The sequence below is a fragment of the Meriones unguiculatus genome, chromosome 3 (assembly GCF_030254825.1).
Source record: "Meriones unguiculatus strain TT.TT164.6M chromosome 3, Bangor_MerUng_6.1, whole genome shotgun sequence".
NCBI classification, from domain to species: domain Eukaryota; kingdom Metazoa; phylum Chordata; class Mammalia; order Rodentia; family Muridae; genus Meriones; species Meriones unguiculatus.
The window spans coordinates 176,424,775-176,439,518 of NC_083351.1; the positions used below are offsets into that span (position 1 = coordinate 176,424,775).

The following is a 14,744-nucleotide window of genomic DNA, read 5'->3' on the forward strand; positions in this document are numbered from 1 at the left end:
TCTGGAGAAGGGTTATCTCCATCCTGACCCTCAGGGAGTTCCCAGGAGGACTATTTTTAGCAGGGGCCGCTCGGCTCCCTCAGGCTCAGCCCGGGGAGGAGCTGCGGTGTGGGAGCGGAGCGGATGCCATGCGCACAGAAGCCACCTCTCTCTGGCATTGTGAGGGCTGCGCGCGGGGCGCCGTGGACGCAGCGGTTGTCGCCCGCAGTGCCCGCCAGGGGGCCGGCTCCGGCAGCTCGGTCGTCCAGCGGCGGAGAGGGTTGATTTCGTCGATCGTCCGGCGGCGGCCGCCGGGACCGATCCCCGGGGTTCCGCAGCCCGCGCAGCGCAGGCCCGCCCGCCCCGGGCGCGGGTGGTCTCTGGCGGGGAGGAAGTTCCCGGGCACCGCTGCCTGCGTCACAGCGGGGCTGGCACCGCGGCGGCGGCTGGGCGGGCGGGCGGCGGCGACCCCGGGGCTGGGCGCTGGGCGGCGCTGGCGGCCGCGGGCCAGGGCGGCGCGCGGGGCGGCGCTGGAGGCGGCTCCGCTCGCTCGCTCGCAGCCCGGGAGGAGGAACCGGGGCTGCGGGGCTGGGGCGTTAGCCGCGTCCCGGCTCAGAGCCCGCCGAGAGGACGAGGAGCGACCGAGGCGCCGCCGCCGCCGCCGCGGCACACGCGACGAACCATGGGGGCCGCCGGCCGCCGCTGAGCCCAACCCCGGCACGGCTCCCCCGCGCCCCGGCACCGTCTCCTGCGGACTCCCTTGACCCCAGAGGTAAGGGCTGGGGACCTGCGGGAGGGATGGAGAGGCGCAGCCGGCGGCGCCCGGCCTCTGGCTCGCTTCTCCGGGCGCGCCCCAGCCCGGACGCGCCCGCCCTGCCTCGTTGGTGTCCCTGCCTCCTCCCGGGCTCTGGGAGCTCAGCGTCGCGGTCCCAGAGCTCGCTAACCCTAACCCCACCCAACCCACCGGAGCCCCGGCGACCGTACCAGGGACCCCCAGCTCGACGCCCAGCGTGGCGCGGCCGCCGCAGGGGCCGGGGGCTGGGGGAGGGGCGTGCGAGGAGAAAACGCGGTCGCGGCAGGGATGGCCCGGGCGCTTCTCCTTCCCTTACCTTCAGTACCCCGGAGATGCTGGGGCCTGGGTTTTCGGCTCTTCTCCCCAACGCCCTCGTCGTCGTCCCCCCCCCCCCACCCCGGAATGCCTGAAGTTACACTTTCTGAAGAAGGAAGGGGCAATGGAAGGTCTCCACCGGGGTCCAGGGAGCACCCAGGGGCTCACCTGCAGGTCCAGGGTGGAGGGAGGCGCTGCTCACATCCCCCCCGCCCAGGGGGGCCGGTCTCCCGGCCAGTGGCTGCGGCCAGGACCGCTGCCTCCATCCCAAGCGGAGCCTAGCAGGACCTTCGTTTTCTCTGGTTCCCAGCACAGAGGTTTTTGGGGTAGAGTCAGCCCCTCGGGAGTCTCAGGGTGTGCTGTGTAGACACCAAAGCCTCTCTCCGCCGACCGAGCAGCCAGTTCTTCCCTCCCCCAAGGCTTGGCTGTGTACCTCAGCTTTCAGTTATTTTAAAGCCCGTCAGGTTTACCTGTCTCTGCGCCGGCTCAGCCCACACCTCCTCCCCGTGCTTGTGCGGATGCTTTCTTAGAGGGGGAGGGCAAACCCGCGAGTTTCCAACTCCTTAAGGGTTCGAAAAGCAGCTGAGAAACATTTTTTGGGTCCCTGTCCTCCTTAAAGTGAAAAATAAGACTAATTGATCTTGTGGGAGTGCCTGAGTGTGGCTCACAGATTCTTAAATTACCCGTTAGAGGTGCTGTCTTACTCCCTTGTACAGACTGCGGTATTAGTGTAAGAAGTGTGAGCTTAGCTAACGGTCACGATTCTGCCGGGTCTGCAGTGGTCGACCGACGCTTGGACAAGGCTTTAGAGTGGACCGGGCATCCAGATGCCATCTGGGTGACGGAATACATGGACCTCAGACCTCTTGGTTTACAGAACTCTGCAGACGACCCGCAGCGGAGCTTCCACACGCGTTCTGTTCGTTTTCTAGTGATCTGTAGAAAGCCACTAAAAACCTGGTGGTAATCTGAACTTCTCGGACTTTTAGTCAGATTTACAACCCTCGCTCGTTATGTGGACAACACTACGGAGTCGATCGACACAGCTCTAGTACGTGGCACTTGAATTTCTCATCACTTAGGACCAGCTGGGAGGTGGGGGCCGTTTTTCGGCGCAAACATCTTCCTCTTTCACATTCTAGACTGACAGCAGGTAGGGACCCCACCCAGGGTCTGTGAGAGGTGTCAAGCGCAATTCATCACTTCTCATCAGCAAAACTGCCAGGAGCCTTTGTTAAGGACACTACTATGTTGTTCCTCAGAGTGTGCACCTTGACAAAGTGGTGTGAGTTCTTGTTTTGTTGGTCTCGTGTAGCTCAGGCTGGGGTCACAGGAGCCCACAGCCCAGTTTATTCTGTGCTGGGGATGGAATCTGAGGCTCCGGTCAGACAATCTTATCAATTGAGTTACATCACAAGAAGTGCATTGTTTTTTTAAGGGGAGGAGGCTTTTAGTGAAGAAAAAGTTTTAAGAACTCTAAGAAACAATTTCATGATTATGTAAAGTATCTTTTAAAAGTAGTTCACTGTCAGAAATACTTTAACTGCAAATTCATATATATATATACCAATATGTATATATATTGGTTTTTCCAAACAGGTTTTTCCTGTGAGACCTTGGCTGTCCTGGAACTCACTCTGTAGAACAGGCTGGCCTGGAATCAAATTATTATGGTTGCTTGATTGCTTGTTTGTTTGCTTGCTTGCTTGGTTGATGATTGAGACGGGGCTCTTTGTATAGCACTGGGTGTCCTGGAACTTGCTCTGTATGACCAGGCTTGAACTCAGACATCTGCCTGTTTCTGCCTCCAGAGTGTCAGAAATAAAGGCCAGCTCCACCACCACCTGCCAGTGATTTTTAAATCTTCTGTAGTGTTTTAATCTATAGTCATTGGCATTATTATAATAAAGCGCAAGTTTATAGAGAAATGGGATAAAATTATACTTACTCAGCAGGTCTTGTCCTAATGATTTAAGGTGCTACATTTCTGTTATGTAAACTGGCTGGCCTGGTATGGCTCCCATCCCCGGTATCGCTGCGGTAATGGAGCTCAGAGCTTCTGACTTGCCAAAGGCCCTGCAGCTGGAGTATGCAGAGTTTATGCAGACAGGCTTCCTTAGTCCTTTCCCTTGTCTGTTCTAGGCACAGCCTCACTCTGCAGCCCAGTCTTGCCTCACAGTTCTGGCAAGCCTCCTGCCTCAGCCTCTTGAGTGATAGAATTTCTTATGTGAGTTACTGCACCTGGTCCTCTTTAGTTTTTATACTTTCTCCCCATTACCCGAAGGCCTCCTCCTTTTTCCCCGCTGACTTAAATATGTTTTGACCAACCATAACACCTTCACAAGAAGACAGAAATCAACCTGCTAATATGCAACAGAATTTCAACTTTGAGTAAGGATAGTCTATTTTCAAAGCCCAAGTCTTTTTGACTGATTGCAACTAAATGATAATTGTTCACCCTAATGGACCATTCTGTCTAGGCCACCAGCTGCCCTTGCCCACATGGCAACAGTGTCTCACTGTGACACCTCCCAGGATTTTCGGCTACACGCCTGGGATGTGGCCGTGTCTCTAGTCTTGGTTCACCTGTGAATGCATATTACAAACAACCAGGATGACATTAGTATGGAGGGGTCTTTGACTCCATTTCTTGTCCCAGCACTCAGGAGGTGGCGGCAGGAGGATTGCTACAAGTGTAAGGTAAGCTTGGTCTTGGCATTGTGAGTTCCAGAATCATAGAGAGTGAAACAGGCCTTTTCCAAAAATAAGTAAAATAAAATAAGTAAATATGATATAAACAATATCATAGTGAAAGATATACATTGTTTTGAATTGGTCCAGTGTGCAGAGAGTAGGCCCAAGTTGGAAAGTTGGAGTAGTTGCTGCCAAGTTCTGGCCTCACTGCAAAATCAGGACTCAAAGGCCCTCGCATGAGTGAAGCACGCTGCGCCAGGTTCCCTGTGTAACGGAGTTTTAGAGCCTGCCTCCCAGCGTGAACTACGTGAATCAGGCGTGTAAAGACAGCTCCCTCCTCGCAGCACGTGAGCAGTCAGGACTCCATGTCTGCAGCCTGTCTGGAGCTGCCTGAGAGCTTTCACTTTCTGTGTACTTCACCTGAGGGGGTGGTTAGTCAGTGCTGTCCCAGTCACCGTCTTCCTCCAGCTAACCTTGGGTCTGAATGTTTGCTAGCATAGCTAACTTTTGAATCACATCCTTTCTCGAAGTCCTGAGTTAGAGACACACTCTCACCTTTTTCAGTGTTTCCTTTGTTCTGAGCCTCGAGTTTTGAAGAACCAGAACTTACAAGAGCTGTTTCAGGGGCTTGGAATGTGTGTGCTTTGGCAGACAAGCTTTCCTGTTTCTGCCACTCCAAGGCTCTGAGCCTTGCTTATCTCTCAAGGCACTGTGACAGTGCGGGTATCTCCCCACCACACACCCACCCTGGACGGCACCACACCCGCTGCCCGCCGAGCAGCTGAATGCCCCCTGCCCTCCAGCCCCCATCCTTCACCTGTCAGCTCGGTTACACTTCAGACAAGCACGCTGATGCTTTAATTTCTTCATGTGATTTTTCCAGGTAATATACTCCAGAAGGCAGTGAGTTGAGTTGGTAGATCTTCTTCCATGTGTGTGTGTTTCTTTCTCTGCCTAGGACAGCACCTTGATGGCGCCTGTGTCCTAACTGAAAGGCAAGCGGTATTTGTAAGCGGTCCTCCCTCCCTCCCCCCCACAGCTAGGAAAAATGCCCGCAGTACTTGCCTATCATATGGTTGGTGGCACCGTCTTTATCCTGAGATTTATCTCAACCGTCTCACTTGTTTTTTTATGTGTGTTAGGTGGGGGTGTGTGCCTGTGTATGTGTGTTCACGTGTGTGGGCTTATGTGTTTGAAGCAGCACACCGCAAGTGTGCGAGTTTCTGTGGAGGCCTGTAGTTGATTTGGGGAGCCTTCCTGTATCACTCCTCTTATTCACTGAGGCAGGCTTTCTTAGTGTTTGGGGAGCTCAGCGGTACAGCCAGCCAGTGTGCTTCTGGCACCCGCTACCTCCCTAGCCCCTTACTTCACTCATTCAACAGTCTTACCATATACCAGAGGGTCACAGCTCTTAAATAAAGCCTGACCTTTAGATGCCAGGAAAGAGAGGTATGCTTAATTAATAAATTGCTCCCAGGGCAACGGAATAAACATCTTTGGATTATAAAGCCGCTGAGCGCATTAGCATCACCAAGTCCAGGGCCCTGCCGTTAGTTAGGAATGCCTTTACCCTCGAGCAAGGCACCCCAGCCTCAGGAGATGTGTGAGGTGGTGAGCAAGGAAGAGTTCAGACGTTCACTGTGGGAAACAGGAAAGAGCACAGCTGGGAGATGCAGTCAGAAGCCACCTTCAGGAGAGAATTAGCAGGTGAAAGGCCAGACCGTCCCACCCCTGATAGAAGGGATGCAAAAAGGGAGACTCGGATGGACTGCTGTATGATGGAGGCCTCCTGCCTATTGGTCCTTCCTGGACTGTGAAAATGAGAAACAGACTGTGGGGTCAGCGGAGCAAGAGTGCAGAGAAACTGACACAGCCTTGCGCAGCCAACATGTACGTGGAAGTGGACCCTGCCTTGACCCCAGCCCCATGGCTAGCGCAGACGTGCAGGAGGGTTTCCTTCGATAGTTCGATGGGGCTCTGTGGAAGCTGACTCAGTGTCGAGAGGTGGAGATGAGTGAGCCCTTCTCGCCAGACACAGAAAAGGCGGGGCCACTTACAAGGGTTGCTTCCATCGCAAGCTTTACAAGGAAATCTAGGAACGGTTTCCGATGTAGGAGTATTGTTTGGGTGTGTGCACATGTAAACATGAACACAGGATTGTAAGCATGTGTACTTTACTCTGTTTTAATTGGGGTTCCTTAATGCCTCTGCCTCCCTTCCAACCCCCTGACCCTAGGTAGGAGAGAAAGAAGGTTTGAAGGGAGAGGAGATGTAGACCTCATTAGACTTAGTTCTGGCTGATTAGGGTTGTTGGGTTCTTTGGGGGCAACACCAGTTTCAGTCATCAGGATATCTAGCAGGGCAGCAGGACCAGCAGCTGGCTGCTTTCTCCATCCGTCTCCTCAAAGCCCCTTCCTCTCTCTGGGCTCTGGAATTTATACCTTCTCTTGAGTCCTCATCGTTCCACTAACTGTAGCTTGGGAAGACCACGCCCCTCTTGGAGCTGCAGGAGACACTTATTAGCTGTGGACAAACTAAAAGCATCTCCCCATCCCACACTTGGGATTAAAACAAAAACATATTTACATAACATAACTGAGTTTTTAAAGAAACCAAACCTTCCACTGCACAGGATTAAATTCATGGCCTTTAACAAGCTACAGGCATCACACACTCCTCCAACTGAGCCACATCTCCTATCCCCCTTCCCCATGCCAGCTCTTAGATTATATATATATATATATATATATATATATATATATATGATTCTATAGCCTGTGATACGTCTTACCAAAGAGCTGTTGAAAAAAAAATGAAATGTAGTGTGGCCTCGGGAAAATTTAACAAAATTGGGAAATCGGCTATCAGAAAGATTGGGGTGGGGGCAGTGTTGAGACAGGGTTTCTCCCTGTAGCCACTGGCCTTGAATGCAGCCACCGTGCCCAGCTCAGAAAGATATTATCTAGCTTAAGAAAGTGGCTGGAAATGTTTCAGATGCTGGAAGTGTTTGAGTTAGCGCGATCCAGGACTGGTGTGTGCTCCTTAAGGACTCCTTCCAAAGAACCAGGAAAGGAAAGCTGTTCCCACCCCAGGGAAAGCAGCAGGGGAGAACGTGGGGAGAGTTGGCCCGCTAAGCTGTGAAGTGCCAGAGGCCCTAGAACACGGGGCAGGGCGTGAGAAAGCTTAGTGCGGCAGGTCCGCTGTTTCTGTGGACCACAGCCGTTTACTAGATGTTTGTTCTTTCCCCCCTTCTTCCTACTCAACCAGTTTTTGTTGGGTCGAGATGCCCCTGCTGAGAACACACGGTTACAAAGTTCTGCGTTACATTCAGGAGTCACAGAGGAGCCCTGCACAGCAGGAAGGCAGACAGAAGAGCCAATACATGAACACACTGTTTTGAATGTATGTGATCGTTATTTTGCATTTAGAAACCTACTTAGCTAGACCCAGTGCTTAAGCGGCAGAGGCAGGTGGACCTCGGAGCTGGAAATCAGCCTAGTCTACATAGTGTGTTCTAGAACCAGCCAGGACTCCACAGGGAGATCCTGTTTTAACAAACAGAATGAAACAGAAGCGAAAAGGAGGCATACTTTATTCGCCCTGTGTGTGGCAGGGCGGTGTGTGTGTGCACACCTGTAATTCAGTGTGTAGCCATGGGTCTGTGTGGAGGCCAGAGGTTGCGCACAGGTGTCACTCCCCAGGAGCCTTTAGATAAGGTGTCTTAGGAGGACCTGGCTGGCTGATGCAGCTAGGCTGGCCCTCCAGCAAGCCAGGGATCCCCCTGATTCTGCCTCTCCAGGGCTAGAAATACAAGTACGGGCCACAATGACTGGCTTTAGAAAAGCAAACCTGGGTGCCCGTCATCTGAATAAATAATTCAGATAACTGCATAATTCAATAATAAATCAGACCATGCTCGTGACTGGCAGCTAATCCTCCAGCCCTTGTCTTAAACGGAAGTTCCTTTGTAAAGAATGAGGCTGATCTGATCACCTAAATTTTGCATTGGCAAAATTATTAACCTCCTAAGCTCACCCACCAAACGCTCCCTGACTGGGCATGCTTTTGCTCTCTGATGGGTGGAGAACAACCCACCCCAACACACACACACACACACACACACACACACACACACACACACACACGGTTCTCACACAATGAACACCCTTCTTCAATCCGTCCTGTGCCGAGGAAGTTCTGATCCCAGCCACTCCTGCTTGGGACTGTCAGTTAGTTACTGAGTATAAGTGGGTTCGTCTGTCTCAAAGAATTTACACTTCATAATCGCAATGCACACTTCCTTATTAAAAAGATTTTGAATACTGAACTACCGGTGGCCTCCACAGTAATGGGGACAGGGACTGGCTCTGACAAGAACTGATTGGCCTGCTCTTTGATCACCTCCCCCTGAGGGGGGAGCAGCCTTGCTAGGCCGCAGAGGAAGACAGTGCAACCACTCCTGATGAGACCTGATAGACTAGGATCAGAGGGAAGGGGAGGAGGACCTCCCCTATCAGTGGACTGAGAGAGAGAGACACCGGTGGGGAAAAGGGAGGGTGGGTTTGGGAGGGAGGAGTGAGGGAGGTACAGGGGGGATACAAAGTGAATAAACTGTAATTAATAAAAATTAAAATAATTATATAAAAAAAGATTTGGCCTGCAGATGTTTGGGGAGGGTGGGGCTGCCTTGGTTGTTCTTGGCTTCCTGCTTTCTTGCATAAGTCCCCTGGGGAACAAAAGCCTGGGCTTCTGGTGCTTTCTCTGGAGCGGTGAGGAAGCTGTTTTCCTGAGGAGGCTGTTTTCCTGGCCGTTTCCGCATCTGGAGTCTGGCATGCTCTGGCACACACCATCTCCATAAACACCGCATCCCCTCACCCCAGCCTTTATTTTAACCGTATTGTCCTTTTCAACTTGAACCTCAAGCCTCTGAAAACATGTTTGGTGACAAGAAAATACCCGGATGGCCAGTGCCTTATCTGTTCTTCCTGGTCAGTCTGTCTTCCGTGCTCCCAGACTACCCGGGACACAGGTGTTCAGGGACTGCCGATGGTATAACTGTTAATGGCGACACTTCTTACCTCCCGGCTGGAACATATCCCCTTCCTGCCGATTTTGCTGTTTTGTTTTGAGATGGGGTCTCACTATGTCGCCCTGGCTGACCTGGAACTTGCTATGTAGAGCAAGCTGGTCTTGAACTCACAGAGTTCTTCGTGCCTCCAGAGTGCTGGGATGAAAGGGTGTGTATAACCACCACGCTCGCATCTGTCTGTCTGTCTGAAATTCTAGTAATGAAATTTGATCATGTCATTAGAAATCATCTTTCTTAATAGAGGCAAATATATGTGTGGATAATATGTCTAAATGTAATTGAAAATTAGGAAGAAAACATTAAAACAACTATAAACTAGCAACAAGTGTTAAACAGGAAGCCATCAAAGCAAATCCTAGAGGAAAGTCACAGAATAAGATAAATATCTGCAAGTCTGAGCCCCGTGAGTACTTGCACTGTGCTTTCATATTCAGCAGCTTGTATAATTATTCATAATAAATAGCTGCATTATGACGTTTCATGCACGTGTGTGTGTGTGTGTGTGTGTGTGTGTGTGTGTGTGTGCTCATTTGGTTATTGTTCATCCTTTGCCCTCGTTTGTCCCCCTCCCCCTCCCTGGGCCTCCCCTCTTCCCCACAAGTCCCCTCACACTTCTTGCCTCTTTTTTTTTCTGTGTATTTAAAGTACTTGCCAAAGAATTAAGAATTACTTAGTAGTCACTTCTTAATCTCTTAGAGATTTGTGAAAATTAGGAACATGTTGAAATATCTCCACGCTTTTATTAAATGGGAACTGGACGGCTTGCCACCTAACTTCTGGAACAATAGATTAAAGATTCCTGAGTCAGCCGTTTCTGTTTTGGAGCCTTGAAGAATGACTTCATTGGGAAAACACTGTGGAGATAAATCACTCTGCCTCCCTGAACATTAGCAAGGCTGGTCCAGTGCCTATCAGTGACGTTAAGAAATGCTGTCCGGATTACTCAACTTTCTGGCTAGTGCAGAGCCATGCGGAGCCTTCCTCCAGAGGCTGTGGCTGGAGGAAGTGGCCTCGGAAGCAGTGGGTGCTGTTTGGATGTGAGCTAAGAATTCAGCGTTGTATGAAGTCACTGGGCGGCCTGTTAGAAAACATATATTTCTGGCGCTTATGTGAGTCCATGATGAGTGAGAGTCTTGGTGCTAAGGCAATGTTTGAAACAAGCTTGATGTATTGGAATTAGTAACACTGAGATGACAGGAAACAGTCAAAAGCAAGCAGTAAGGTAATTAATTGGAGGACAGTGTATGGTGGTATCCTGAAGACTTAAGTCCTGTAAGTACCCAGGGCCTGTTCGGGTGTGCTTGTTGTCAGGGCAGGTATACCAAAAGATCAGCAGATGCTTGTGAATGAAGAAATGAAAAAAATGCAAGACAGAGGAAGGCTGTGCGCCATTGGTGTAAAAATAGATGGTGCTGACCGGCTAGCAAAGTGCTGGAAAAGAGTGCGGGGTGAATAATTTATGAGAAGTTTTTGTTGTTTTTTTATTTTAACTCTCGTATGTAAAGAGGTTTGGGAAGATCCATCTAAAGTGCATTCTTAAGGAACCCTTGATAGGAGAAGTGGATTCAAGGTTGTTCCTAAACCTTGTTTTGAGATAGGGTCTCACTGTGTAGCCCTGACTTGCTTGGAACTCATTCTGTAGACCAGGACGGCCTCAAACTACTAGAAATCCGCTTACCTCTACCCCGAGAGGGCTGAGATTAAAGACAGGCTCCGCCACGCCCTGCATTACTTTCTAGACTCCTGAGTGACAGCCAGCATTTACTGGGTGGCCCAGGAAACAGACTTGCAAGGAGTCTGCTCGCCATCCAAGTTCACTTAAAATTTTCTTACACATTTTATTGGCAGTCTTAATTTCTTCACAGAGGTTATGATAATACCTTGCAAATAGATTGCAAGTTTGAAACTTTATGGATCATTTTTGTTTGATGTTGAATTAGTTTTTAAGTTGGAATACAAAGTCACAGGTTACATCATGACCTGTGTGTGTGCATGTGTGATTGTGTGCATGTGTGCATTCATGTGCTAGAGGGCGCCTGTGTGTGTTTATTCAAGAACAAGGTGTAATGAAGCTTGATACTCCAGACAGTCTTCATACGTTGTCTTGGCCAAGGAAGTTTCATCCATCGCATGCTGTGTTTGTGTGTCTGTGTCTGTTACCTGCTCATTTGCTTTTTGAGTTTCTTTATTTATGTTGTACCTTTAGGGTTAGGATGGCCCGCACTGATAATACAGTTTTTATGTATCAGGAAATATTGTCAAAGTATGATCTAAATGAGCACTGTTTTGATGTTACTGTTTAATTTGGTGTGTGTGTCTGAACTCTTGGGTTTTGTGTGTCTTGTCCCATTTAACAGGCTTTCTTTTAAAAGGTACAGCAGGAAGTACTCACTGAGTATTTATCCATATTTTTTAAGGGGCCCCTAAGAGCTTTATAATGCTAAGAAGTTAAATTCTTTCTGAAAAATGTATTTGAGTCTTTCAAACAACTTAAAAAATTTGGGGGGTGGAGGGCAGGATAGCCCTTGCTTTCTGGAACTCTCTTTGTAGACCAGGCTGGTCTTGAACATATAGTCCACCCGCCTTTGCCTACCGAGTGCCAGACTTACCGCCATGCCCAACAGAACTTACGTTGTTCCCTAAAATGTTGAGATTCGGGGCTGGGGGATGGGTCAGTTGGTAAAGTGGGCGCCGTGCGTGCGTGAGAACCCGATCCTCAATGCGCTCGTATCACTAGGTTTACTGGTACTTGTGTGACCCCCGCACGTGGAGAAGCAGAGCCAGGCAGATCCCTGCGCACCTTGGTCAGCCAAGTTGATGAGCACTGGGCTCACCGAGAGTCTCCTTCTCAGCTAGTAGTGTGGAGAGAGACTGAGGAAGACATGTTGGTCTTTGGCCGCCAAACATACATGTGCGCACAGTTGGTACTCTGAAGATCCTGCACTGGTGTTCAGGAAGTTTCCCCGCAGGCCTTGTCCCACGAAGAAAAGTGTAGCCCTAGAGCCTTCACAGTGGCCTTGTCCCCAAGTGTGACGTTTTCAGCACAGCAGGGCACAATTCAGTAGCCTCGCTGGGTTACTATTGGGGAGGGCAGGTATATGACAAACGTTTGGTGTTGATGCATTACCAGGAGTGTAAAGCGTCTCATGGGTGCACACAGTGATGGACGTATAGCTTGATGAATGGCGGAAACTTGCGTCTTAATTTTCTGGGGACACATAAAATCCACGACAGTGAGCTTATCTGCACATAACCTTCTATTCTCATTGCTTTTGGCTTTTCTTAGAATAAAGTTTATGCAAATGATCCTTTACGAAAACTAGCTGTGCTTTTCCGAGTTGACTTCAGAAAATTTCAGTTATTCGAAGGATTTTCACTATGCTTTCGGCATTCACTAGGTGATGCTCACAGCTTTTCCTGTTATCATTTCTTACAGGATGTTTTCTTCCCTGGTGTTAGAATGCTGGGAATTGTATTCGTTCCAGAACTCTAGAGTGTGTGCTTACTTTGGTAGCAGTCCGAGGAATGTGACCCTTCAGCCCCCAAAGCTGGGCTTCTGGGTTTTTTTGGGCATCCTATGGCAAAGTTCCAGTGAAACAGAGATTTGGATTCTGGTGTGAGTGTCCAGCGTAGCGTTATCATAGACGCTTACGCAGAACTCTTTCGTTTTAGTTTGATTTTGTTGTTTTGTTTCTTAAAGGCTCGCTACATTGAAATAACCTGCTAAGTTAGGGGGTTAGAAATGATTTTGAGGGGGAGGGGTGCACTAGCAAATGTCTTTGGAGAATGAGTTAGACAAGGAAGGCGTGAGAGAGCAACCCCAAGTTAGAATGGTGGGGGGCTCCATAGGAGAGGGAACTGCAGCAGATGAAGTCAAGCTAGAGCTTTTCCCTTGGAACCTCTGGGTGCTCCGCACCCTTGCAAGCTCCTAAATCCTAAACCAAATGCCACAGTCCTGCCTACCTGGAAAAGAGGGTCGAGTTGCTGAGTTCCAATGGCTGGACAGGAAAAAAAAAGCCCCCAGATCAACATACAAGCCCCTTCCAAGTCTTCACCTGATCTGGGAGGTCCTAAGGAGCATCGTCACCATCACTGAGCAGATAGCTGGCCTGAGTCCACGCATGAGCTACATCCACTGCACAGCCTACCAGGTCCAAAGCTTGAGTATGTCACCCCCTCACCTGCTGCAACTAAACCCGTCCTTCTCAGAGGCAGAAAGCAGCAGTAAGTATCATCAGGACATCCAGGGTAAACATCAGTCATTGGGCGGGAAAATGCCCAGGGAACTATAACCCCTGACAAGAGAAGGAACAGTCAGCAGAGATTAACTTGGAGGCAAAAACTAGTTACAACTGCTGCTGCTGGCTGTGTGGAAGGGACTGGGATCCGAATTCTGCAGACAGGCACTCAGCAAAGAAACAGAAACTGTAAGTGGACAACAAAATACAAAGTCTAGAACAGAAAAGCCCCTACATGGGCTTTAGCAGTCATTGGAGAGAACACACACACACACACACACACACACACACACACACACGCTTTGTAATGTAAAGAGAGGAGAGGAAAAGGTGTGAAGAAATTGACACAGAGTGGCTCGTGGGTCGGTATCAATACAACACCCATCTCTTCCTAGTGTCTTATAACAGTGATTTGTTACCCTTAACCCGGACAGTCACACAGACCCCAGTACCAATCAAATGCCAATTGGGAGGTTCAGATCTTTACTTTAATGGCATCTGTGTGACCACCAGGCCATCAAGGCACGCCTGTCCCCAGAGCTGAACGGAGCGCGTTGTTCTGGAGTATGATGATGAAGTGTGTCAGCCCAGCACAGAATCTGTGGTGCTCAGATGGTGCTGGCGTTTTGCTGTGTACATTTCAGGACGTAGAGAGTGAAGAGGGCCGACTGGCTCCAGCACAGCTCCTCTGGCTTCTGATCACTTCCAGGTGAGCCAAGCTCCCAAGGTGCCCCGTGGCACGGGGCAAGCTCGAGGTTAGATTAGACACGCCTGGGCTCCCCGATGCACTCAGGTGATCCACGCAGAACAGGACTACACAGAAGAGGGTATCCCGGAAGCAAGGGAATAAACAAATACTTATGGCATGGGGGTAAATTAGGACAAAATGAAAACAAAGTAATGAAAGCAGAAAAGCAAGGAAAAATGAAAAAGAAAAGAAACGTTTGCAGGTGATGGCTGCCAGCTGCTTGCACTTGATGGAACAGAAACTTACTGATCTAAAAAGTACGTCAGGCTACAACAGGGTTAAACACAGTAAAACCACCCCTAGATTGTCACCATGGTCTGATGACTGGGAAGCAAAGACAAAGAGAAAATTATAAAAGTATGCAGAGAAAGCAAAATGTATCTGCTCCAGGATGACAACCATCAGGATAAAGAATAAGTTTTCCTCAAGAAAAAGAAAAGCAGGGGCTGGCCAGGTGGCTCCGAGCTAACGGTGCCTGCCGTGCCCGCCCGATGACCTGCGTGTGGTACCCAGAATCCCCCACACCTGCTGCGGTAGCACATGAGAGCCCATACTCACAGGCACAACACGTAATTTGCAAGGACTGTTTTGTGTAGTTCTCTGTGTGTGTGAACGTCTTATCTGAGGATGTGTCTATGCGTCCTGTGTGTGCAGTGCTCACCAGACACCAGAAAGGGCGCTATGGTTGTTCAATACGGGAACACCCATATGGTTGTGAGCTTGGGAAGCAGTCCTCGTCTTCTGGAAGAAGAGGGGGTGTTCCCCGTTGCTGGGCCTTCTCTGCAGTCCCGGTGAAACATGTCCAAGGGACAGCAATGAGGACAGAGCAACTGTATTTATACTCTTACCATAGTAGAGTCTAACTCAACGTTTTAGCACAGGGCCGCC

At 49.9% G+C, this 14,744-nt stretch overlaps 1 protein-coding gene across 1 annotated transcript in view; it reads left to right on the forward strand.

Annotated features, from left to right (window-relative positions):
• Nucleotides 1-563: 563 nt before the first annotated feature.
• Lrrc8c (leucine rich repeat containing 8 VRAC subunit C) overlaps nucleotides 564-14,744 on the forward strand; it is a 75,626-nt gene continuing 61,445 nt past the window's right edge. Inside the window, exon 1 of the mRNA XM_060381075.1 lies at nucleotides 564-751. The gene's annotated coding sequence lies outside the window, so the exon portion shown is untranslated. The remainder of the gene's footprint in view (nucleotides 752-14,744) is intronic.